Here is a 25,332-nt window from a genome sequence, read left to right on the forward strand (position 1 = left end):
CCCCAGTAGCAACTACTAATGGAAATAGAAAAGTGGATGACCGTACCAGGGGTCGCTTCACCATCTTCGGGAACCTATCGGAATGCAACTGCAGCTTTAGGATCGATGATGCTATGATAGAGGATACCGGCAAATATTACTTCAGGTTTGAGGGAGGACTTATGCATAATTACATATCATACCCAGCTTCTGTTACTATAACAAGTAAGTATGTTCTACATTTCTGACTTCCTAAAACAATCAGCAACCTTTCCATTAGATAGAACAAACAGATTATGTTCATGTTGCTGCAGTAGTGATGAAATGAGCACATTGTAGTAATATCACATACTTGCCCTTGACACTGGCTTATCTTTGCTGCTGTTAACTGCAGAGGTCTGTGATGCGGCACTTTCTTTCTCTATCTCTTGTTTAGGTGTCTCCAAGAAGCCCGAGTTCTCGATCCCTGAGACTCTGGAGGCAGATGCTCTAGTGACGTTCAACTGCACAGCTCCAGGGAGGTGTGCGGGAACCGTCCCCATCATCACCTGGACAGGAGCTTTAACTACACCTAATTCTACGACTAACACAACATCTTCATATAATGATGGAACATTCAGCTATTCATCCCGTTTCACCTTTACTACATCTACAGAAGACCATAAGAAAAACCTGACCTGTTTGGTGTATTACCCTGGGGTGAAAATGTCCACGGAGAAGACTGTCATCTTATATGTGAAGAGTAAGTAGCTTGCTTCTGTTGAAAATAATACTGTGACAGAATAATCCATTTTTTCCCAGGTCACATGCTCATACATGTGAACGATCCCTGCGCAGCCTGGACTGCAGAAGCTCTGTCTGCTTCTATCTGGACTATACTAAAACCCATTGAAGCTTCAACTAACTTTCTGTTTGTATTGACCACAATAAGCATTAGGGATGTGAATCGTTTTTGAACGATTAAAATTATCGTCCGATAATTTTAAAATCGTTCTAAACCGTTAGAGTACACGATACAATACAAATGCCCACGATTTATCATCAGGAGCATTTATATTGTATCGTTAAATAGGGCACAGGAATTATTTGGGGGAGGGTGGGAAAACCGGCACACCAACACAACCTCTAAACCCACCCCGACCTTTTAAAACAAATTCCTTACACTCCCCCACCCTCCCGAACCCCCCCAAAATGTTAAATTACCTGGTGGTCCAGTGGGGGGGTCCCCGGCGCGATCTCCCGCTCTCGGGCCATCGGCGCCATTTTGGCGACCGTCGCTCCCTGTGACAAGTTAAGGGCAAAGGCAAAGGCGATCAGTGCCATTTTGAAACCTCCAGCACCGGCACCGGCACGATTGAAGGGATGGCTCTTGGACCCCCCGCTAGACCACCAGGTACATCTAAAAGGTTTTTGGGGAGGTCGGGAGGGTGGGAGAAGCAAAGGGGTAATTTGAAAAGGGTCGGGGTGGGGTTTTCTTTTTCGGGCCATCGGCGCCTTTTTATCAGTGGTAGCCAAAATGGCGCTGATGGCCCGAGAGCGGGAGATCGTGCCGGGGACCCCCCCCCCCCCCCACTGGACCACCAGGTAATTTAACATTTTTTTGGGGGGGGAGGGTCAGTGGGGTTTTGTTTATCTGCTCAGGCCTCACTAAAAATTTAACAATGTGAATTGGAATCGGAACGATTCCAATTCACAATCTCTAACGATCCGATTTTTCCCTCCCACCATCCGAACCTGATCGTTAAGACGATCGGGCACATGATTCACATCTCTAATAAGCATGGACTTCCTGTAATCAAAGAAGAAACCGTGTCCCTGCTGGAAAAATAAGTTTATAGCGTGGACTTGGCTCCTATCCATAAAAAATATAATTTGCCTCCCAATCTTTTCATTAGGATACTGTGGGTCTCAGTTGGTGCCAACACTTTAATTTAAACCCCTCCACACACACACAAACACACACACACACACACACACACACAATCTTTTTCTTCTCATCTCCTTTCCCCTTTAAAAAGAGAAAGGGGAATTTGCTTTTTTAGCATGCCTTTCCATGGCTCAAAGTGACTTACAGCATTTTTAGATTTTATGTGCCATAATTCCAGTACACAAAGGGCCGGATTTTAAAAGGGCTAGGCGATTAAGTTATGTGCCTAACCCTTTTAAAACCCCCCTGCGCGTGCTGAGCCTATTTTGCATAGGCTCCGCGCACAAGTTCCGGGGCTTCGCAAGGGGGGCGTGTCGGGGCGTGCCAGGTGGGCGGTGTGAATTTTAGGGCGTGTCGGGGGTGTGGTCGAGGCCTCCGGACCAGCCCTTGGGTTGGGTGATGGTGCGCCAGCAGCCCACTGGCGTGCGCAGAGTTACGCCGGCCGGAGGCTGGCGTAACTTTGCCAACAAAGGTAGGGGGAAGGGTTAGATAGGGCTGGGTGGGTGGGTTAGGTAGGGGAAGGGAGGTGAAAGTACGGGGGGTAGAAGGAAAGTTCCCTCCAAGGCTGCTCCGATTTTAGAACAGCCTCGGAGGGAACGGGCAGCGCGCGCAGGGCTCGGCGCGCGCAAGTTGCACAAATGTGCACCCCCTTGCGTGTGCTGACTCCGGTGCCATTGGTTGACCCCTGTCACATGATACGCTAGTCACGCGTATCTTATAAAATCCAGCGTACTTTTGTTCGCGCCTGGTGCGCGAATAAAAGTACGCACGCACGTAGATTTAGAAAATCTACCACACAGAGTTTATAATCTGCCCTGGTAACTTGTTCCATACCTGCTTTTCTTTTTCAATATCTCTATCCTCCTCAGGGCCAGTGCAAGGGTATTTGGCACCCTAGGCAAACCTTACAGTCTGGCGCCCCCTCCCCATACACAATTTTAAATTATGCATTTATAACATATTTTACATGAAAAATGACATTCTGAGGTAAAATTAATATACAAGTTGTTGTGATAATTTCATGCACTTTTGTGATGCCAACAAGAAAACTTTGCATCTTGGAATTCATATGGCATCATACCTATTATGATATATTTCGGCATGGTCTTCCCGTATCAACATAGTACTATCTGCCAACACTCAAAGAATAACAGTCCTACCTATGAAAAAGAATACCACAAGTATTACACCAGAATCTAAAATACCAATACACCTCCTATCAGGAAAACAGAACAGGCTAAGCTACTACAGATCCCTACAGAGAAACCACATGCTAAAAAAATGCTTCATCTCAGTCTTTGCATGCAGAACACAAACTCTCACCAAATACAGAATAAAACCACATAAAGTATAAATAGAAATGTACAGACAAAATCTAAACTGTAAAATGTATCACGCCAGACTCTATACAGTGCAACAATGGAAAAACAAAAATGTCACCATTCCTCGTGAAACAAATCAATAAAATAAAGATATATAAATCATTAATCATAATTATAAAATCATACAAATAAAATAATTTCAAAACAGCTGATGAATAGAATATCCAATAATTAAAGATGCATGCAAATTTTGAAAGCTTTACCAAACACCAATAAAATATTTCAAACAGCAGACACATCACATACTACCCAATAATTAAAATGGTAGTCAATCAAGAAAAATGAACTTAAAAAGCCACCTTTACTTACCCTCTTCAGCAGTTCTCCTACTCCTTTCCCTTGCAGGCCATACCAGAAGCAGCAGTAGCTGCTGAAGCTGTCCTCACAGACCTCTTCCTTAGGGACCACAACCAGTCTCTTCTCTCTCTCACACACATATCAGTCACACTCTCAGGACCAGTTTCTGTCTCTCACCCACCAATCTCTCTCCAACCAGTCTCTCTCTCTCTCTTACACACACACACACACCAGTCATCTCCCTGATCAGCCGTTTTCACACATACACACGTCACCTCTCTGGCCAAACTCTCTCAATCACACAATGCTCTCGCTCCCTCTTACACACAAGATTTCAATCACACACATGCTCTCTCTATTTCACTTACACACAAGCTCTCAATCACACACATGTTCTATCTCACTTACAAACAGGCTCAGTCACACACATGCCCTCTCTCACAGCCACAAGCCAGCCAAAAACATGCTCCATCTCTCTTGCACACACATATTGACACACAGAAGCACTCTCCCTGTCTCACATACATATTACATTCTCACAGAAGCACCTTGCTTTCAAACTTCCAGCATTTTTCACTTTTACTAAAAGTGAAAGTGATGATCCCAATCATTAAATAAGAAAACCACATTCCTATCAGAAGGCGAAATGACACCCTTCCTTCAGGTTCTGTCCTCCCAAGGGACAGCCACCCACACTGTACAGCTTCTCTTGTTTTACGCTTCCAGGCAATAGCAAGTGTCTTTCTTCAAACTATCAGTCATATTATTCATGTGGGAGATATGGAACCGAAAGACATCCTTAGTTGGCTTCCCTTTTAGATAGGAAGATTCCAGTCTTAGTCATTTAAAAATATACATTTTCTAAAGGCTTAAAAAAAAATAGCAAAACCGTTTCAGATTGGAACTATTCTAGTCTTCATGCTTAAATTATGCTGAAACCCCCCCCCCCTCAAAAAAAAACCCCACCTGCCATCAGTATCTTAAATTTGTGATTTTGCTGAGATGAACATTTTAAAAACTTTAATTTTTTTTTGCTTTAGTATTTGTCTCTACCCACTTTAAGTTAAATTTTATTTTCCAGAAGGATGCTTAAAATTTAGTAATTTGATCTTTCATCCAACTTTTCAAAAGTTCAGGTATATACATTATCATATTTTATTTTTTTAAACTGGCAGATTCCTTTCTCACATACACACACACTCACAGAAAGAAGATCGGCGCCGAGACTTAGGGGGCCCCGCGGCAGGCAGCCAGCTCCCGATTCGCCCTGCCGCCCCGCCAGTGTCACCCTCCCGACACCCCCCTAGTGGTCCAGCGGAGGTCCCGGGAGCGATCTGCCGCTCCCGGGGCCTCGGCTGCCACTAAGCAAAATGGCGCCGGTGGCCTTCAGCCCCTACCATGTGACGGGCTACCGGTGCCATTGGTTGACCCCTGTCACATGATAGGGGATGAAGGTAACCGGCGCCATTTTGATTAGTGGCAGCCGAGGCCCCGGGAGCGGCATATCGCTCCCGGGACCTCCGCTGGACCACTAGGGGGGGGGGGGTCGGGAGGGTGACACTCGGGGGGAGGCTGGGCGAGTCAGGAGCTGGCTGCCTACCGCGGCACCCCCTAAATCTTGGCACTTGGTCTCCATCTAGGCGAGTCTAAGGCTGGCAGAATTTTGAAAGGGCACTTTTTGCCCTTTCAAAATTCTGCTGCCTGCCGCGGCGCCTCCTATGTCTCGGCGCCCTAGGCATAGGCCTAGCTTGCCTAGTGGTTCCGCCGGCCCTGATCCTCCTCTTGCACCCTGAATTGAAAATGACTTTCCTACATGTACCCAAATCAGTCCAGACTCCTGGGTTTTGCATCCCTGTCAGCAGATGGTGACAAAGAAAGTTTTACTGGCACTGTATATAATCTAGTATGCACCTGCAGTCCCACTGTATTTCTGTCTCCAGCAGATGGTAGATGGTGTGAAACCTGCAGTCTGGAGAGAAAGAAAGAAAAGAAAAAGAAGACAGCAAATTATCTGTATCCTCCAGAGGTCCTGGTGGGGCCATGCTCCCTAGTGCAAGGTGGACGAGCAGGGGATTGGTGACTCTTCCTGCTGATCCGATCCAAAATCCATGAGAGCACATCTGGTGGTCCAGATCCTCATCCTCTATTAGGCAGCCCTGGGCTAGACATTCTGGTGGGTTGTATCCTTCATCCTCAATGATTTAACTTTAAGACAGCCTTGGCATCCGCTGCAGCTCTGCACTACAGCCAAGAACAGCAGGAAATGATCCTCTTTATTTCCTTTAGCTTGTACTGGGTTTTACAGTTGTCTTTAAACTTTTATTGAAAAAAAAAAATAGCATGAAGAGAAAATGATTGCAGTGGTAGGGCTCTTATTGGCCACAGTGCTCAGTGTGATGGCGGAGGATTTGGCGGCTGCAAGTCAGTGCAGGACAGTGACCCACTTCCTGATGTTCAGCGCGATGGTGAGCTGCAACTGGTCCCATACCACGTACCGTAGGTGCGTGACAACTCTTGTCGCGAGTATGAGGAGGATCGTTTTCTCTGCTTTATATTTCAGGCCGGTGTTACAGCTCCATGTCAGAAGGCACTTCCTGAGTGCCTTCTACTGTGTTTTCTTTTGTCGGTATTGCTTTCTAATCAAAAGGGCTGGGCCTGCCTTGGCAGGTGTCATAAGAATATAAGAACGTAAGATATGCCCTTCTGGGTCAGACAAGTGTCCATGAAGCCCAGCATCCTGTATGTATCAGTGGTTAATCCAAGTCACAAGTACCTGGCAAGTACCCAAACATTAAATAGATCCCAAGCTACTATTCTTTATTGATTAATAGCAGTTTATGTACTTCTCCTCTAGGAACTTATCCAAACATTTTTTTAAACCCAGTTACACTAACTGCCATAACCATGCCCTCTGGCTTTGAATTCCAGAGTTAGCTATGCGTTCAGTAAAAAATAATTTTCTCCCATTTGTTTTAAATGAGCTACTTGCTAACTTCATGGAGTGCCCCCTGTCTCTTCTCCAAGCTCAACATAGCTAACCTATCTAGCATATCCTCATGAGCCCTTATCATTTTGATTGCCCTCCTCTGAGCTTTCTCCATTGCAACTATATCAGCGAAGTAACAGTGGCCATCTTAGTTTTTCTGACACAGCCATTAGAATTGATGGAGAAGACAGAAGGATCTCCACTGCATTTGTCCCCAACTATGGCTATCACTGGCTTGGACCAGGGAGGCTCTGAATTTGATGATTTCTGCTAAGTCAAAGCAATGGGCAGGATTTCCTTCTGAATAGGGATTCTGTTGAATTGAAATTTTTCTTTTTGTTACTTCTGCAGAAGGCATATTTAATGAATAGATCTGCAGGAGATCTCTCTAATTCTCAGTTCCGGTCTATGATAGATGCCTGGCCAGTGAAGAGTCCCATATGGGTGTTTGCTGTGTTCTGGGATTTTCCTCTCAGGCAGGTGGAACTGAATGAAACTCTGAGGACTCAGATGATCCAGAGGCTGCAAAGTGGGATTCCCAGATGCCTGATGAGTCAGATTCGACTGAGGACACAGAATAAGTTCTGGTTGCCAAAGGGGTTGATCAAAAGGTGGTGCACCTTTTTTCGCATAGAGAGGCTCTGGCCTTTGATTATTCATGTTCTTCAGGAGTAGGGGATTTATTTTATTTACTAATTTATCAATACCACCTGTAACAGAAAAACTGTGCTAAGCAGTGAACAAAAATACCAATAAAAAGTATCAAATTAGATACATTTCAAAACACACACCACCATCATTATTTATTTATTTATTTATTTATTGTTTTTTTTATACCGATTTTCCTGCATAAAATGCATATCAAACTGGTTTACAATGAAACAGACTAAGCAGGAAGTAAAATTCCTTAGTCTAATACATTTAAACGTCAATAATGAAATAATTTTAAACAAAGCAAAAAGCTACATAACATTAATAAAAGTTAAATTATTAACATAAACATAAATATAATTATATTAGAAGGAGCACAAAGGTTAGCATGAAGGGGAGCACATCTCAGTTCATTTTTACTATTTTTTTGTGTCTTTTTATATATATTATATATATATATTATAAAAAAATTACATAATTTAAAAGCTGAAGAAAAAGCCAGATGGAAGAAATATGCTTTCAACTGCTTTCTATAAAGTTTATAGTCAGTAAGACACCTCAACTCAATGGGCAGCTCAGTCCATGGAGTGGGGCCCAAAACAGCAAAGGCCCTAAAGCAAGTAGTCAGGAGCCAATAAGTTTTAATGGTAGGAACTGCAAAACTCAGGTCTTCATGCTTCCTCTACGTATCCTTTGTGTGATATGAAACCATACCATCTGATGATCACTGGTGCTGAGGTGGGCGCCCACCTGAACATCAGAGACATTATCTCCATTAGTAAGCACTAAATCAAGTATAGCTCCCTCTCTCGTGGGTTCCATTACCATTTGTTTGAACAAAGCTCCTTGCAGGGCTTCCACTATTTCTCTACTATTGTTAGATTCTGCAGAAGGGATTCTCCAGTCTACATCCGGCAGATTAAAGTCTCCAACGATCACCACTTCTCCCTTCTTTCCCATCTTTTGGATGCCTTCAACCAGATCTCTGTCATGCTCTTCCTTTTGATTTGGAAGTCTGTAAACCACTCCAATATAAATGGATGCCCCAACATCTTTCTTTAGGTCGGCCCATAGTGCTTCTTCTTTGCCCCATCTTCCTTGCAGCTCAGATGCTTGGATATTGTTTCTGACATAAAGAGCCACTCCTCCCCCTTTCCTATCCTCTCTGTCCTTCCTTAACAAGTTATAGCCCGGTATTACCGTATCCCAATCATGAGATTCCATGAACCACATCTCCGTGAAAGCAACAACGTCCAAGTCCGCTTCCAACATTAGAGCTTGCAGATCTGGGATTTTATTGCCCAAACTATGAGCATTTGTGCTCATAGCTTTCTAGCTTTTCTCGTTCAGGTTACTGCTTTTCCTGGACTCCTTTGTGAGATAATAAGATATGTTGGCAACTTAGAGTCTTCTGGACCTCAGAAGTAGACCTCAGTCATCTCAGACCTGAGGTCAGTCCTTCGGGGTGGTCAGAAGTTTGTGACAACCCTGTTTAAGGTGTAAGAGGTGCACAAGCCTTGCAAGAAAGCGAGGATAGTCCACTCTTCAGTTCTGGCCGTTGGAGGGCTCTTACTGATTTTTTACGAGGAATGGGCCCAATTTACCACATACCAGTGAATCCTATGATAGAAGTCAGCTACACATTAGAATTTTCATGTCCAGTACAAAATAACTAAGTTACATGGTTAAATTTGATATGTGTTAGTGACTGCAATTCCCAAGGTCGGAGACTCCTTACTGTTCCTAGCTTCTCAAGCATTGGCATTGCAGCTAGGGCACTGGACATTCTCCTCTCCTGCAAGAATCTGTTAGATGAGTTCCATCTCCCCCTTCTTCTCGATGGGGATAGGCAGAGACAGTCTTTCATGGTGGCTTATTCAGTAAAATCTGGAATGGTAGTTTGGATTGGGAAGTTCCCTCCGAGTAAAATCTGGAATGGTAGTTTGGATTGGGAAGTTCCCTCCGAGGCCGCTCCGAAATCGGAGCGGCCTCGGAGGGAACAGGCAGCGCGCGCTGGGCTCGGCACGCGCAGATTGCACAAATGTGCACCCCCTTGCGCATGCCGACCCCGGATTTTATGATACGCGCAGCTATGCGCGTATCTTATAAAAATCCAGCGTACTTTTGTTCACGCCTAGTGCGCGAACAAAAGTATGCGATCGCACAAATTTTTAAAATCTACCCCAGTGTCAGTAAATATTTCTCTGCCTCCATCTGCCTGCAGGGATGCAAAACCGAGGAGCCTGGACTGATCTGTGATACTGCAGGAATGATAACTAGCAGGAAGGAACCAATTTTTCTTTTAGGCCACCTTTCCAAGGAATGATGTTTGGCTTATAGCATTCTTGGGATTTATAACAAATAATTTCCTTCAGTAAAGAGTTTATAATCTTTGTGGGTACCCTGCTTCCTCTCATTCCTTGCTCCTATATCCCCTTCTTCCTTGTTCTCACATCCCTTTCCTTCTTTCTGTCCTTGCTCTGTCCTGTACTTCCTTATCTCTCCCTGCCCTCACCCCTGCCCAGCACCAGTTTTCTATCTCCCTACACTCCAGTGCTTAGTAGCAGTTTTCCTCTTCCTTCCCTCTGCTCTGGACCGGCTCTATGGTCTCTCCCATCTATAATTCTTTCCTAGCTTCGTGTCCCAAATTTTTTCAGCACTGACCCTGATCCATCTTGCCTCCTAATCTTGCTATACTTCCCAGATTTTAGGCTTGCAGATAGATGTTGGATCTTCATAGTGGAGGTAAAAAATGTCTCCCCTCATCCTTGCAGCAAACATGAACTTCTTGTGCTCTTCAGCACATGTGGCTTTCTGCCTCTTGGATTGGCTGCAATTATCATGTATTATGGTGAGGCAGTGGAGGATGTTGGCAACAAAGAGGTGCCCAATGCCAGCATTGCATTGGTCCCATGGACATGAATTATGGTTCCTTGTGCAGCCACACATCCATATCTGTGAACATTTGAATAATTTCACCCTGAGATTCAGTGTGAATTACACATCATCCTTTTCTCTTCCTCTGTACCCCATCCCACGCTCACACATTCTCTTTCTTTCCCCCTTCAGTGATGACCTCAGCATTCTGCCCTCTATCTCCAAAGTTGAAAACACTTTCCCCATTGCCTATTTTCCTGAACCCAGTGCTCTCCCCCTGGATAGGTTTTGGCAGTGAGGATGTAGCTGAAACATCTGCAGTGGATAGAACCGAAGAGCTATTTTCAACTGTAAACCAGCCCCTCTCCTCCTGTAGTTTCTAATACTTCTCAGGCAGCACACTGGGAACATGAAGGGAACCAAACGAATGATTTAGTGTTTCTACTATTTCTACTATTTATCATTTCTGAAGTGCTTTCAGCAAACACAGCTCTGTACAGATTGTAAGCTCCAGTAAGCATTCCCTGCTTATTGTAGCTTACAATCTAATGAAGACAAACATACATGATAAATTAATCTCTGAGAAGTGGGTCTATTGAAGATAAGTGCTTAGGATTTAAAAGCAGCCTCAGAAAGGTCAGTTTTTAAACTGGATTTGAGTATGGCTAGACAAGGAGCATAATGCACTGATGCAGGCGTACAGTGTAGCAAGATGGAAATTGAGAAGCTGGAACTTGGTAATGCTGAAAAGTATAGATCAGCATGAGTTGCTTGATGAATGGAGTTTATGAAAATGGGTGAAGTGAGAGAGAAGAGCAGTTAGGTAAGGAGGAGCTGCAGAGCAAATGAATTTATTGGGGACTGAAAGCGATTGTTTCTGGCTCCCTCCATCCCCTGGAGGTCAACGAGGGGACAGACCATGAATTGGGGAACACCATCTGGGAAGGCATATGGGGGCCATAGCCTTTCCATTCCATGGAACAGTAAAGAAATGAGTTCTCCAGGAATGGGATACTCCCCAGCTTGACTGAAGGTGGGGAGAGTTATGACTATGCTGTAGCCCCTACCAGAGTCTGATACTTCTGTCTGCATGATTACAAAGAAAAACACCTGGGCGGAGCACTAGGCCACGCTGAAGGTTGCTCAGGTTCGGAAGTTGCTAATCCACCTAAAAAGGATGTTCAAGGTTTCAAATTTGGGCATGCAGGACTGGCTGCAGTAGGTGCAGAGCTTGTGTTATGAATCTGGCACCAAACATGGACCATTGGCCCAAGGTGGTGTTGTCGCTGCCTGTGGGGGAGACCCCCAAAGGTCTCCACCGTCGGAAGGCGAGGTCGGACGGGAAGCAGAGGCCAGGTGGAGCTTCGCCACTACCAGCTCACGTTCTCCGCAGGGTGAGCTCATGTGTACTGGAGCCGGCTGGTCTTAGATGGGCCCCTGCATGGGCAATGCGGAGGGTCACGAGGGACCGAAGGCCGAAGCAGACAGAAGGGGTAGTCAGGTCCGGGGTTCAGAGGCAGGAGGCAGAAGATGTGGTCAGGTCCGGAGTTCAGAGGCAGAAGATGTGATCAGGTCCAGTCCGGAGGTCAGAGACAGGCTGGGTCAAGAGCCAAGGTCAGTCCGAGGGAAGAGGAATCTGGAACAGGAGCTGGAGGGCAGGATCAGGATCATTGGATCAGGAATGTTCAAGAGGACGCTGAAGAAGACAGCGAGGAGACCTGTTGCCAAGCCACCTGCTGGGAGCCCGATGCAGCTTTAAATAGGCTGGGGTTCATGATGTCATCCAGAGCAGCCGGCAGCATTTTCCCGCTGCTAGCCCATTAAATCCTGGCTGGAGATGCGCGTGCGTAGGGGAGGCCCATGCCGGGGCGGCAGTCGGAGGGAGATTGGCCTTTTGCTGCGAGGAATGGACAAGGTCTTTGGACCAATTGGTACTGGACGTGATAAGATGTGGCTTCACTTAAGATTTTACTTATCCGGTCTGAGAAGACTCCTGAGTTCCCCTTACACGTCATGAGTAAAGAGATACGCCGTGCAGACCATGCTAGAAGTATTTACAACACCTGGAGCCATGGTGACTGTGCCTCTGGAGGAATGGGGGAAAGGCAGACATTCAATCAATTTCAGAATGTGAGAGAATGAAGATAGTTTACAGCCCATTCTGAATCTGAAGAAGATCAGTGCGATGTTCCAGGTACCTCACTGCTGCATGGAAACATTGAAATAAAAGCAGCACTTTGCAAAGGGGAGTTTATGGCATCAGACTGACAGAGGCTTCTTAGTACATCAGAAGCTTCTGGGTTAGCCCTGTTTAAGCATTTTTAGTTCCAGGAGCTCTATATGTTGGATTGGCAACTGCTCCTCGGACCTTCACCAAGGTTAAGGTAGTGGTAGCCATGGTGGTAGCTGCGGCCCCTGTGAAGAGAGAAGGGTACTTGGTACCGCTTCTTGAGGCAAAGTCAAAAGACATCATTCCATGCTACAGGTGATGCAGATGTTGCAGTCTCTGATCTGTGCAGTGAAACTAACACAGAGTAGCCTTATTCCCTTCCAATCCCTGGAGTATCTGGGGACAAGGTTCGATATCAGTTTGGGAAGAGTGTTCCTCATGGTGGAGAGGGTGACAAAGTTGCAGGCTCAGGTTCATCATCTATTACGGCTTTGGTACCCAAAATGTGGAGTCATTTGCATATCCTGGGCGCTATGGCTTCTGTACTTGATTTAGTTCTGTGGGCATTCATACATATACAATATTTCCTGAATTCGCCCTCTGAGGAATTTCAGCTTTCAACACCGCTTCAAGGGATAGCCAGGTCCATTCCTTTACGCTGCTTTTCTTGGGCCAATTTACAGTGAGGAGTGGATTTGGGTATCCCGGATAGGGGCGTATTGACCACCTATGCCAGCCTCATAAGGACAGATGGCTCAGGGTTGGTGGTCATCCATACAAGCATTACGATCTATCATTCGTGCAGTTCTAGTTTTGTCAGACAATGCAGCAACAGTCGGCTCAGTGGCTGCTTGAGCAGAAATGTACTTGGCAGCGCTGACAGCGTCCCATTTAGCCAGGGTGGACAATGTGCAAGTGGACTATTTAAGCTGGCAGTAGTTGGATCTGAGAAAGTGGGAATTATTGCAAGAAGCAATGGAACTAATTTAGGCCAAGTGGGGAGTTCTTCATTGTGATCTCATGGTTAAAAGGAATAATGCCTAAGTGAGCAGTCTAGAGTGCAGCTCAGAAGGCATCAAAGTGTTAGTTCTTCTATGGCTGATGAGAGTTCGGTTATATACTGGTGATGCCAGAGGGGCCGCATTGACACTGACTTGCAGACTTGGTAAATCACAATCGGCAGTCCTCCGAAGTTAGGTCAACTCAAGGGTTGATTAAGCAGGGTCCAATCTTTTTAGATCAGACAGATTGTCTTGTTATGATTGAAGGAATACTCAGAAGCAATTATTACTGCCTTACTTCAGGTTAGATGACCATTCACTTCCTGGACGTATGTCAGGATTTGGATTGCATTTGAGGACTGGTGTGTTGAAAAAGGCCTTGACATGACACAAGTGTTGGTCCTCAAAATTGTGCCTGTCTGCAGAAAGGGTTTGTGAAGGGTTTCACATATAACTTTCTTCATATTCAGATGGCAGTCATAGGCTGTTTTTGTTACGGTAAGGTGGATGGAGTATCCTTGGCGGTCCATCCGGATGGGTTTTTCTGACGAGTGCTAAGCATTTACAACCTCAATTTTGGTTGGTTGTACCCCTCATGAACCCTCTATTTGGTTCTTAATGCTTTTTGTATTTCACCTTTTGAGCCATTTCACCTTTTGTGCCAGTATGGGTGATATCCCTGAAAGATCTTTCTCTGAATTTGTTGTTTCTAGTGGCTATCTATTTGGCCATGTGAATTTTGGAATGTCAGGCCTTGTCATGTAGGGACCTCTTTCTTCAAATTTCAGTGAATGGAGTTTTGTGGCAGATGGTTCCGTCATTTTTGCCGAAGTTTGTTTTTTGTCATTCTATGTGAGTCAGCCTGTTGAACTTGCTGCATTCCGGCATCTGAATGTGGCAGACCCATTACTCTGTATTTTTTAGCATTAAATCTTAGCTGCTATTCTCTAGACCATTCCTTCGCTAGACCCCTTTCTTATGTTCTCCACACATTCCTGGCTGGGAGACCATGGCTTCTCCACTTGGTATGGCACTGAATTTAATATCTCACCAGCTGTCACTGGCTGATCTGCAGCAGTGGTCCCAAACATGTACTGGGGGACCTCGAGCCAGTTAGGATTTCTGGATATGTTTGTATCTGCTTTTTCTTACTTGATGAATCACAATTATTACAAAGCGATGTACAAATAAAATTAGTAAAAAGTAACAATTTAAAACTAACAAAGACATAGCATAAAACATAAAAAAAAATTAAAATAGTAAACATAATATAATAAAATGATAAAATAAAACCAAAAGTCAGGTCACTATACTTTAAATAAGGTAAAAACAAAATGAGTAAGACAATAAAAATAAGAAGATAATATAACCTGAAAAGAATAGAATCAGGCCACGTGTAAACAAAATGTGAGAAGGAATTTACAACAAGTTCAATTATTACTCAAATGTGGGAAAGCTTGTACAAAAAAGATTTAAGTGCTTCCAAAATTTTATGAACTCTTTCTCCACACGAATGTTGAGAGGTAAGGAATTCCAAAGCGGGATAAAGACAAGGGGGTATTTACAATGAATATGCATGAAATATATTTGCATACACTGGGCCTCCATAGCATGCACATTTTATCTCTTTAATATTCATTGTGGATATCCTGAAACCTGACTGCCTGGGGATTTCCCAGTACAGGTTAGGGAACCTCTGTTCTACAGCTCAGAATAGGAAATTCAGTGAATGACACTTGGATAGAAGTTGATAATCTCTTGTGTAGCCAAGATGCTGTATACAGCAGATGCGGTTTAAATATAAGATAATTGGTTTCAAATATGAGATGCTACAAGATTCCCTCTAATTATACAATACTGGTAAATTTGGTTTTTTTAGAGAAAGAGACCACAACCACTAAAAAATATTACCATAACAACAACCATGACGACCACTACTAATACAACCATCACATCCACATTGATCATAACTACTACAAACACAACTCATACTAGCACAACCAAGCACACTACGGTGACCACACCAAATACCATAATCATGACCACCATTCATACCGTAACTACACCATAACCACAATTCTTGCCACAGCCACCACACCCACCACTACCACAAATCCTACCATGACCAATACAGTCATAACTACACCTAGAATGACTACAACTCTTTCCACTATTACAACTTCTATGACAACCATCATGACTACAGCTCCTACAAGAACTATCACACCCACTACAATTACAAGTTCCAGCATGACTTCAAAACCTACCGCAACTCCCACACCCATAACGACCACTACTTCTACCACAAATACAACACCTACCATGAACACTATTCCTAACGCAACCACCAACCAACCTCAACCACTACTCCTACCATGAACACTTCTAATACCACAGTTCCTAACATGACTACTGTTACCTCCTTCTATCATTGTCAGTCACTGAATCCTCTCTCCCCTTCTACTGTCCTCACTGTCCCTTCCTAGGTTTTCCTCATGGTCTCTTCTGCAATGTTTCTATCGTACGTCACCATGGGCAAGTCCTGAGTGCTCCTGTTTTATCCCCACCATACCAATCCACCCCATCTTCCCATGGCTCCTTCCCATGTTCCTCCCTTTAACCTTTCTATAAGATTCTTCCTGTGACTCCTCCTCCCCCTCCTCCCCAATTAGCTCTTTTCTGGTCCTCCTCTCATGCATTGCCTGGTCTCCAATTGAACCTGCATCTCCTCACCCCATGCTCCCATCCTGGGTTAGTTGTACATACCCCCTTCTGACCTCCCCCCGCCTCCTACTCCTGTCCTTTCCCTTCTATGTTCTTTATCTCCTGCCCTTATTTCACTGGTCCCTGTAATCACCACCCACACAGACCCCGCCCCTTCCTACTCCTGATCTTCCAATTTGTAAAGTAACGTATACAAAGGATGGAGCCGCAACCAGGATTGGGAGGTGGTTTGCCCTGCGCTAAATATTCTTCCAGGTATCTCAGCCTGCGCCTCCCCTTGTCCCACAAGCTAAGGTGCAATGACAGAAAGTCAGTACCTTGGGGAAGGATGGAGAGAGCAGGGATTCTTCTCCTGAGTGTGCTATGGCAGGGTAAGTGTGGGACAGATATAAACTTTGGCAATAGTAAGTGTAAATACATATAAAGAACCTTCCAGGATAAAAACCTCATACCATCTATGTGGCCATCATGCTAGGCACTCCCGGTATCAATTACCTTCATTTGCTTTACATATAATGATCAGCTAAATCTTAGCTTCTGCTTTTCAATTTTTTAAGCTTATTTTTTATACATGCAGATAAGTTTTATCTTATAACTTGAAACTCCCCGACATGGATCCGTGTTTTGTTCACTGCATCAGGGAAATGTTCATGAGATAGCCACTCTCCTCCTCCATTTTTAAGTTCATTCAAGTATCCACAGATTGCTGCACTATAGAACAGCAGCAGTTTTTATTAGTGTCAAAATGCATCGAGGCAAAATGAGTGCTGTCTACAAAACAGTGGCAGAGATGTACTTGAAACTTGTGTCCTGCTTACTAAATATAATTCATTGTGCAAAAGTTACTCAAAAAAACAAGTCAAATGCTTTTTAGAACTGGACTGAATGCAATACCTTACATCGGGTACATTTGTGCCATTCACAGTTTTTAAGATTAAGACGGCTTTGCACTTCTGAAACTACTTTTAAAGAAAGGGCAGAACAAATGAAGCAGAGGTTTTTGGACAAAGACTATCCATTGTGGCATGTACATAATGCTTTAGAAAGGGCATTGAAGCAGGAACGGTCAAATTTATTGAGGAAGAAGAATGATAAGGAGAAAATAATTGACCGTGTAGTCTGCCCAATTACATTTTCGCACATGTCATACAACATTACTACTGTTCTAAAAATATTTTGGCCGATAGTACAGGTTTTGCCATTTTTTAAGAATAAGAATTTGATGATAGCAAATAAAAGAGACAAAAATCTAAGAGATATATTAGCCCCTTCATCATTGCCGATGAATTCTGTTCGAGACAAGAGACCACCTGGCCATCGTCCATGCGGAAATTGTTCAGTTTGCAAAGTGAATTTAAAGACAGACAAGTTACATATACCGGGACGCAATACATATTTTAATTTGAATTCATTTACGAATTGTAAAAGTAAGGGAGTCGTTTATGTAGCTATATGTCCATGTAATAAGTTTTATATTGGCAAGACTATTAGAGAGTTTAATAAGCGTATTTTGGAACATAAGAGCAGCATTAAACGTAGCGTAATGTCTAAATCTTTGGTCGAGCATTCTATAGAGCACAAGCACAGTTTTGAGCAATATAAGTTCTGTGTGATCCAACAACCAACTGTGAACTGGAGAGGAGGGAACTTGGATAAATTGCTGTTACAAGTTGAACAGAAATATATATATGAGTTCAATACTTTGGCTCCGAATGGTTTAAACATGGAAACTGATTATTCGGTATTTTTATGATGGTTCCCATCTGTAATACGTTTTTTTATGAGTAAATAATATCAGTAGTCTCTTTAATCATTTAGTTTATTATTATTATTTTAATATTAATATTTTTACTGTTCAAGTCCGTTTTTCTCCTTGCTTTTGCTATGTGGCGATATTTTTTCAAGTTTTGTTTTTTAACATATGCGTTGTGTTGCGGTCCTGGTCACCAGGCTAGCGACCGGGTCCTTACCTGCTCTTCAGGTCCCCCGCTCCTGCCGCGACCCGCGGTCCGTGGGGCCTGCCCAACCGCATGGCAGCGGCGTTTCCCACGTGGAGACGCCGCCGAGGCCCGAACCAGACTCCTCCCCCTGCCAGGGAACGCGCAAGCGCGCGGGAACCCCTCTTGTAGGTCCAGCACCCGGAAGTGCTGAACCGCCCCTCTCCTGATGTCAGACGCCGGCTGGCTATTTAAACCGGCGTCTGTCTCTCCTACCTTGCCTTTGCAACGAGGTCGCTCCTTTGAGTGCTTAGTTGCTGTTCCAGCTCCTGTTCCTGCTTGTTCCAGCCGTGCCTTGCTTCCAGCTCTGGTTCCTGCTTGTTCCAGCCGTGCCTTGCTTCCAGCTCTGGTTCCTGCTTGTTCCAGCCGTGCCTTGCTTCCAGCCTTGGTTCCTGCTTGTTCCAGCCGTGCCTTGCTCCCATCCTGTTCCTGCCTTGCCTGACCCTGCCTGTTCCAGCCTCTGCTCCGTGGCTCCGCTCCAGCTTTTCCAGCATCCTGCCTTGTCTTCAGCCAGCCTCGATCCTTGGACTTCTTCTCGATTCTCCTTGTCTTCAGCCAGCCTCGACCCTCAGACTTCTTCTCGATTCTCCTTGTCTTCAGCCAGCCTCGACCCTCGGACTTCTTCTCGATTCTCCTTGTCTTCAGCCAGCCACGACCATCGGACTTCCTCTCAACTCTCCTGATCATCCGCCTACCTCAACTACCAGATCTCCTAAGTCCCAGCGACCCGGACCCCTATGGGCTCCTCCTGAGGGGGTCTCGGGTTTCCAGGGCGAACACTTCGTGATCCGCTCCAGCCTTGTTCCGCCTCCCGGCTTCTTTACCATCGACTGGAGTCCATATCCAGGCAGCCGGCCCAAGGGTCCACTAACAGACTCTTTTCATAACAGTTTGCAAAGGCCATGGACCCGGCGGACTCGTCCAGCGTGCAGGCCATTCCCGGAATGGCCCAAAGAATCCAGCAGCAGCAGCAATGCTTGGAGGTGCTGGCTGCTACAGTTGATCGTCTGGCAAGCCGCTTGGACGCTAATGCTCCGGAGGTGGTACAACCCCCACCTCCGCCAGCGCCACAGCCCCCCGTGCAGACCCAGCTTCCGGCTCTTTCTCGTTACTCCGGGGATGCCAAGACATGTAGAGCTTTCCTGAACCAATGTTTCGTCCGGTTCTCGTTGCTGCCAGGACAGTTTCCTTCTGATGCCATCAAGGTGGCTTATATTTTGTCCCTGCTCGACGGGAAGGCTATGCTTTGGGCCTCACCCATATGGGAACACCAGGATCCCATGCTGCACAACCTACAAAGTTTTGTGGCGCATTTCAAACAAACTTTCGATGAACCAGCTCGCTTGACTACTGCCACCACGGAGATTCTGCAGTTAAAGCAAGGGCCCCGTTCCCTAGCGGATTACGCTATAGAATTCCGCACCCTGGCTATGGAGCTAGGATGGCAGGATGATTGCTTGCGAGGCATTTTCCTGGAGGGTCTCGCAGGCCGCATAAAACACGAATTAATGACCCATGACATCCCCTCTACTTTGAACGAGGTGATAGATTTAGCAGGGAAGATCGACCGACGTCTGCAGCAACGGGCCAAGGAAGGCCGAGTCTTTCGTTGGCCGGTTCCCCTGGCCCCCACCTTTTCTAGACCTCTAACCTCTTCTCACAAAACACTACCTGCTTCCAGCAACACCTCTTCTGAAGAGCCCATGCAGATCGGGCGGACGCCTTTGACTGAAGAGGAGAGAAGGCGACGTCGCACTCAGGGACTCTGCCTATACTGCGGCACCAAGGGCCACTTCCTGGCTCAATGCCCCGAGAGACCGGGAAACGACCGAGTCTAGGGAGGAAGGAGGAGATCCCCCTAGGCTGTATTAATGCTGCTCCTCAATGTACGGTCCCTGTTACACTGGAATACCCCGGAGGGTCCTTCCAGACCCTGGCATTTATTGATTCTGGAGCCAGAGGGAACTTTATTCTGAAAGAACTGGTGCACCAGCTTGGACTTCCTACGAGGTCCCGAGAACCACCACTACGAGTTACCTCCATCCGGGGAACCCCCTACCCGGCTACATTTCCGAGATCACGAGTCTACTCACTCTACGAACTGGGACACTCCACACTGAAACAATCTCATTCCTGCTACTCGAAAAGTCAGTGCATCCAGTGGTCTTGGGACTCCCCTGGCTGCAGCAGCACGCCCCCGTGATTCATTGGAACACGCTTCAAATCGCTCGGTGGAGTTCTTACTGCTTCCAGAACTGCCTGGATTCCCTTCCGCGGCCTGAAGTTCTCTTCTGTCACGCCGCTCTCGAGCTCCCTCTACCATACCAAGATTTCGTTGACGTGTTTTCAAAATAGAAGGCAGAGCTCCTTCCGTGCCATCGGCCCTTTGACTGTGCCATTGATCTGCTCCCTGGCTCCACGCCTCCGCGGGGTCGGGTCTATCCTCTTTCGCTACCTGAAACCCGGGTGATGTCAGACTACATTACAGAAAACCTCGCTAAAGGCTTCATTCGCCCTTCACATTCTCCTGCTGGGGCTTTTTTTGTAGCCAAAAAGGACGGCTCTCTCAAGCCATGCATAGACTACTGAGGATTGAACTCCATCACGAAGAAGGATCGGTATCCACTGCCTCTGATCCCGGAACTGCTCGATAGACTACAAGGAGCCAAAATCTTCACAAAACTAGATCTACGTGGGGCCTACAATCTGGTCCGTATTCGTCCGGGAGACGAATGGAAGACAGCGTTCAACACTCGGAACGGACATTACAAGTATTTGGTAATGCCTTTTGGGTTATGTAATGCCCCAGCTGTCTTCCAGAATCTCATGAATGAGGTACTCCAGGAGATGCTTCATTCTTTTGTTATAGTATACCTCGACGACGTCTTGATTTATTCTCAAGATCTCTCCACACACCGCCAACACGTCAAACGCTTGCTACAAGCCCTTAGAGACAATCATTTATACGCCAAGCTAGAGAAGTGCCAGTTTGAGTGTGAGTCACTTCCCTTCTTGGGATACATTGTCTCTTCTTCTGGCTTTCAGATGGACCCCGAAAAGGTCGCTGCTATCACCAATTGGCCTCGTCCTTCAGGCCTGAAGGCACTACAGCGATTTCTCGGCTTCGCCAACTTTTACAGGCATTTTATACCTCACTACTCCCGGAGGGTAGCCCCTCTCACCGCACTTACCCGCAAGGGAGTCAATGCCCACGATTGGCCCACCACCGCTTGTTTAGCCTTCGAAGAATTGAAGCAAGCATTCTTGGAGGCATCATGCCTACGTCATCCGGACCCACGGCGCCCGTTCATTGTGGAGGTCGATGCTTCTAATCTAGCGGTCGGAGCCGTCCTCAGCCAGCACGATACTTCGGGCAAATTAATGCCATGCTCCTACTTTTCCAGAAAATTCTCGCCTGCCAAATGCAATTATGGCATCAGAGACAAGGAACTATTAGCCATCAAGCTAGCCTTCGAAGAATGGAGGCAGTGGCTAGAGGGAGCTAACCATCCGGTGACCGTATATACGGACCATAAGAATTTACAGTATTTAGCTCAAGCCCAACGACTGAATCCTCGACAAGCGAGATGGTCACTCTTCTTCAGTTGTTTTGACTTCATTCTCAAGTATCGACCCGCAGAGAAAAATGTTCGAGCGGATGCCCTGTCTCGCACCACCCAGCCTGAGGAAGAAGATGCTCCGCAATCAATCCTGGATCCTGCATATATCCAACTAGCGACCACCCCACTCGACTCCACGACTAAAACCGCTGTACCTAAAAGACTCCGAAAGAAAGTGTTGTCTTGGGGACATGACTCGTTGTCCGGAGGGCACGCAGGAAGACAAAGAACACTGGATCTCATAAACCGCTTTTACTGGTGGCCTGGACTTCGACGAGACGTCTCGCTCTATGTTAACTCCTGCCCCACCTGCGCCCTGCAAAAACCACAGAGTGGTCCTCAGAGGGGGTTACTGCAACCTTTGCCTGTTCCTACGGAACTCTGGACACATATAGCCACTGATTTTGTGGTGGAACTCCCACCTTCTCAAGGCAAGACTGTGGTATGGATCACTGTAGACCGTTTCTCTAAAATGGCCCACTTCGTGCCCTTAGCCAAACTACCCTCCGCTACTGAGCTGGCTTCGTTGTTCACTCACCATGTGTTCTGCATCCATGGCCTGCCTCAGGACATTGTGTCTGACAGAGGCCCGCAGTTCACGGCCAGGTACTGAAGAGCCTTATGCAAGAAATTTAAGATCCAGTTAAGCTTCTCCACCGCATTCCACCCGCAGAGCAACGGTCAAACTGAACGCATGCATCGCTCTTTAAAATTGTTCTTACGAGCGTTTATTAATCATAAACAAGACAATTGGGTGGACCTTCTACCTTGGGCAGAGTTTGCTTACAATAATCAAGTACATACAGCAACAGGGAAGTCACCCTTCCAAGTTGTGTATGGCAAACAACTTAAACCACCCTTGCCCGTACCCATCGCTTCACCTGCCGCCCAGTTAACCGCTGACCAATTAGGTAAGCTTTGGATTTCCACTCAACGCCGGCTTCAAAGAGTCGCATTCACTTCTAAACGCTATTTTGATCGACATCGGAAACCCGCACCCTCTTTTCTCCCAGGGGATCGAGTGTGGCTTAGTACCAAAAATATTCATCTGAGGCAACCCTCCAAGAAGCTGGCACCCAAGTTCTACGGTCCCTTTCGTGTAGCAGAGAAAGTAGGCCTGGTCTCCTATCGCCTACGGCTCCCTACTACTCTACGCATCCATGATATATTTCACGTCTCCTTGTTGAAACCAGTGATTCTCTCCAGGTTTCATCCTAAACCACTCGATGCCAGCTGCGCTCCCACAGCTGAAGACCCCACGTTTCAGGTACGAGAGGTCCTAGATACTCTATTCTTCAACAGGCGTTGGGAATACTTGCTTGCATGGGAAGGATGTGGGGACGAAGACAATACTTGGGAGCCTGCCCGCAACATCTTGGACAAATTCCTCCTGCGGCAATTCCACTTGGACCACCCTTTGAAGAGGGGGCGTAAGGGAGGGGGTACTGTTGCGGTCCCGGTCGCCAGGCTAGCGACCGGGTCCTTACCTGCTCTTCGGGTCTCCCGCTCCTGCTGCGACCCGCGGTCCGTGGGGCCTGCCCGACCGCATGGCAGCGGCGTCTCCCACGTGGAGACGCCGCCGAGGCCCGAACCAGACTCCTCCCCCTGCCAGGGAACGCACGCACAAGGGAACCCCTCTTGTAGGTCCAGCACCCGGAAGTGCTGATCCGCCCCTCTCCTGATGTCAGACGCCGGCTGGCTATTTAAACCGGCGTCTGTCTCTCCTACCTTGCCTTTGCAACAAGGTCGCTCCTTTGAGTGCTTAGTTGCTGTTCCTGCTTGTTCCAGCCGTGCCTTGCTTCCAGCTCTGGTTCCTGCTTGTTCCAGCCGTGCCTTGCTTCCAGCTCTGGTTCCTGCTTGTTCCAGCCGTGCCTTGCTTCCAGCTCTGGTTCCTGCTTGTTCCAGCCGTGCCTTGCTTCCAGCCTTGGTTCCTGCATGTTCCAGCCGTGCCTTGCTCCCATCCTGTTCCTGCCTTGCCTGACCCTGCCTGTTCCAGCCTCCGCTCCGTGGCTCCGCTTCAGCTTTTCCAGCATCCTGCCTTGTCTTCAGCCAGCCTCGATCCTCGGACTTCTTTTCGATTCTCCTTGTCTTCAGCCAGCCTCGACCCTCAGACTTCTTCTCGATTCTCCTTGTCTTCAGCCAGCCACGACCATCGGACTTCCTTTCAACTCTCCTGATCATCCGCCTACCTCAACTACCGGATCTCCTAAGTCCCAGCGACCCGGACCCCTACGGGCTCCTCCTGGGGGGTCTCGGGTTTCCAGGGCGAACACTTCGTGATCCGCTCCAGCCTTGTTCTGCCTCCCGGCTCCTTTACCATCGACTAGAGTCCGTCTCCAGTCAGCCGGCCCAAGGGTCCACTAACAGACTCTTTTCATATCACGTTGTTTCTTAATATATGTGTTTTAAATTTTAATTGAGATTTTTATGATAACACATATAGGGTTTTAGTATAGTTTTCCATTGATCATTTATGTTTAAGTGATTTTGTAATTTTCATGTTTGATTTTTTAGGTGGCAAATTTATTTATATTTTGTTCAATCTTTTATTTTTTATAATTATTTTTCAAATTTAGATGCTATAAAAAACTAGTAATTATTACTACAAGGAATGTATAAAGATATTATATTATATTTATTGATGTTTGTAGCTTTGAGGTAACTATATTTTGGTTGTGGTACCGTGCCTGGAGCAAGGTGGTATGAATTACCTGTATGCACCCTTGGTTGTATGCTCTGTTTATACTGCTGTGTTCCAATTGAGACAGCAGGTTTTTGTTTTTTTCTGTGGCTTGATGGTTTGTATGCACCTAATTTTTAACACATTGTTTAGAAATGAATTTTGATTCTTATATTTTGATTTTAGTATGCCCGTACGATGTTAAATTATGTCTACATGAAATATGCATGTATGATTTAAAGAATCAATCACCATGTAATTTTAGATAATCGCAAGATAGAACATTATGGTATTAGTGGCTTATTATGGCACCAAATGAAAAAAACTTTTTACATTCTGAAGGGGCATTATTTTATAGTGATCGATAAGAATTTATTTTAACCAATTTTAACATCCCTTCGATCGCATTTTTTACCCACACCTATTATATTGATTGACAGATCTTGTTTTTAACAATTTTTAAAGCTTTTTAAAGCAATAGTAATTTTTACAAGAATGTCATCCAAAAAAAGTTTTATTTATAAAGGTTCTTTGTTCGTTTTAATATATTTAAAAATATATATTTTTTGGTGCCAAAATAGCCCTTTAAAAATGGTGGACAGAAGGCAATCAAAAGAGATAAAGAGTAGAGATCACTCACTGAATGGTGGATTCACAAGGTAAAACCTTTTATTTTATTTCCTTAAGAGCTTTTTTAGAGATTTCTCGAGGCGGTCCGCAGCTTGTATACAAGTATAGGGTGTTCATCGGCTTTAATGTAATGTGCTGGTTTGCCTCACTGCCGCAATATTCATAGGTTGTTTTATTTATCTTTGTCATATTGAGGGACAGCCGGTACTTATTTTTGCCCTTTAATTATTATTATGTTTAGACTTATTATATAGGTGCATAGCCACATGTAGAAGTTAATTTTTGCCACATTCAGTAGTTTGTGTTTGCCATTTTTCAGCGCTTACCGAATAAAGTTCAGCAGCCTGCTCTGGCGCTGATTGTTTTAAGCACATCCGCATTTGCAAAATATGTGGGTAAAAAGGTTGTATA

The sequence above is a fragment of the Rhinatrema bivittatum genome, chromosome 14 (assembly GCF_901001135.1).
Source record: "Rhinatrema bivittatum chromosome 14, aRhiBiv1.1, whole genome shotgun sequence".
NCBI lineage: Eukaryota > Metazoa > Chordata > Amphibia > Gymnophiona > Rhinatrematidae > Rhinatrema > Rhinatrema bivittatum.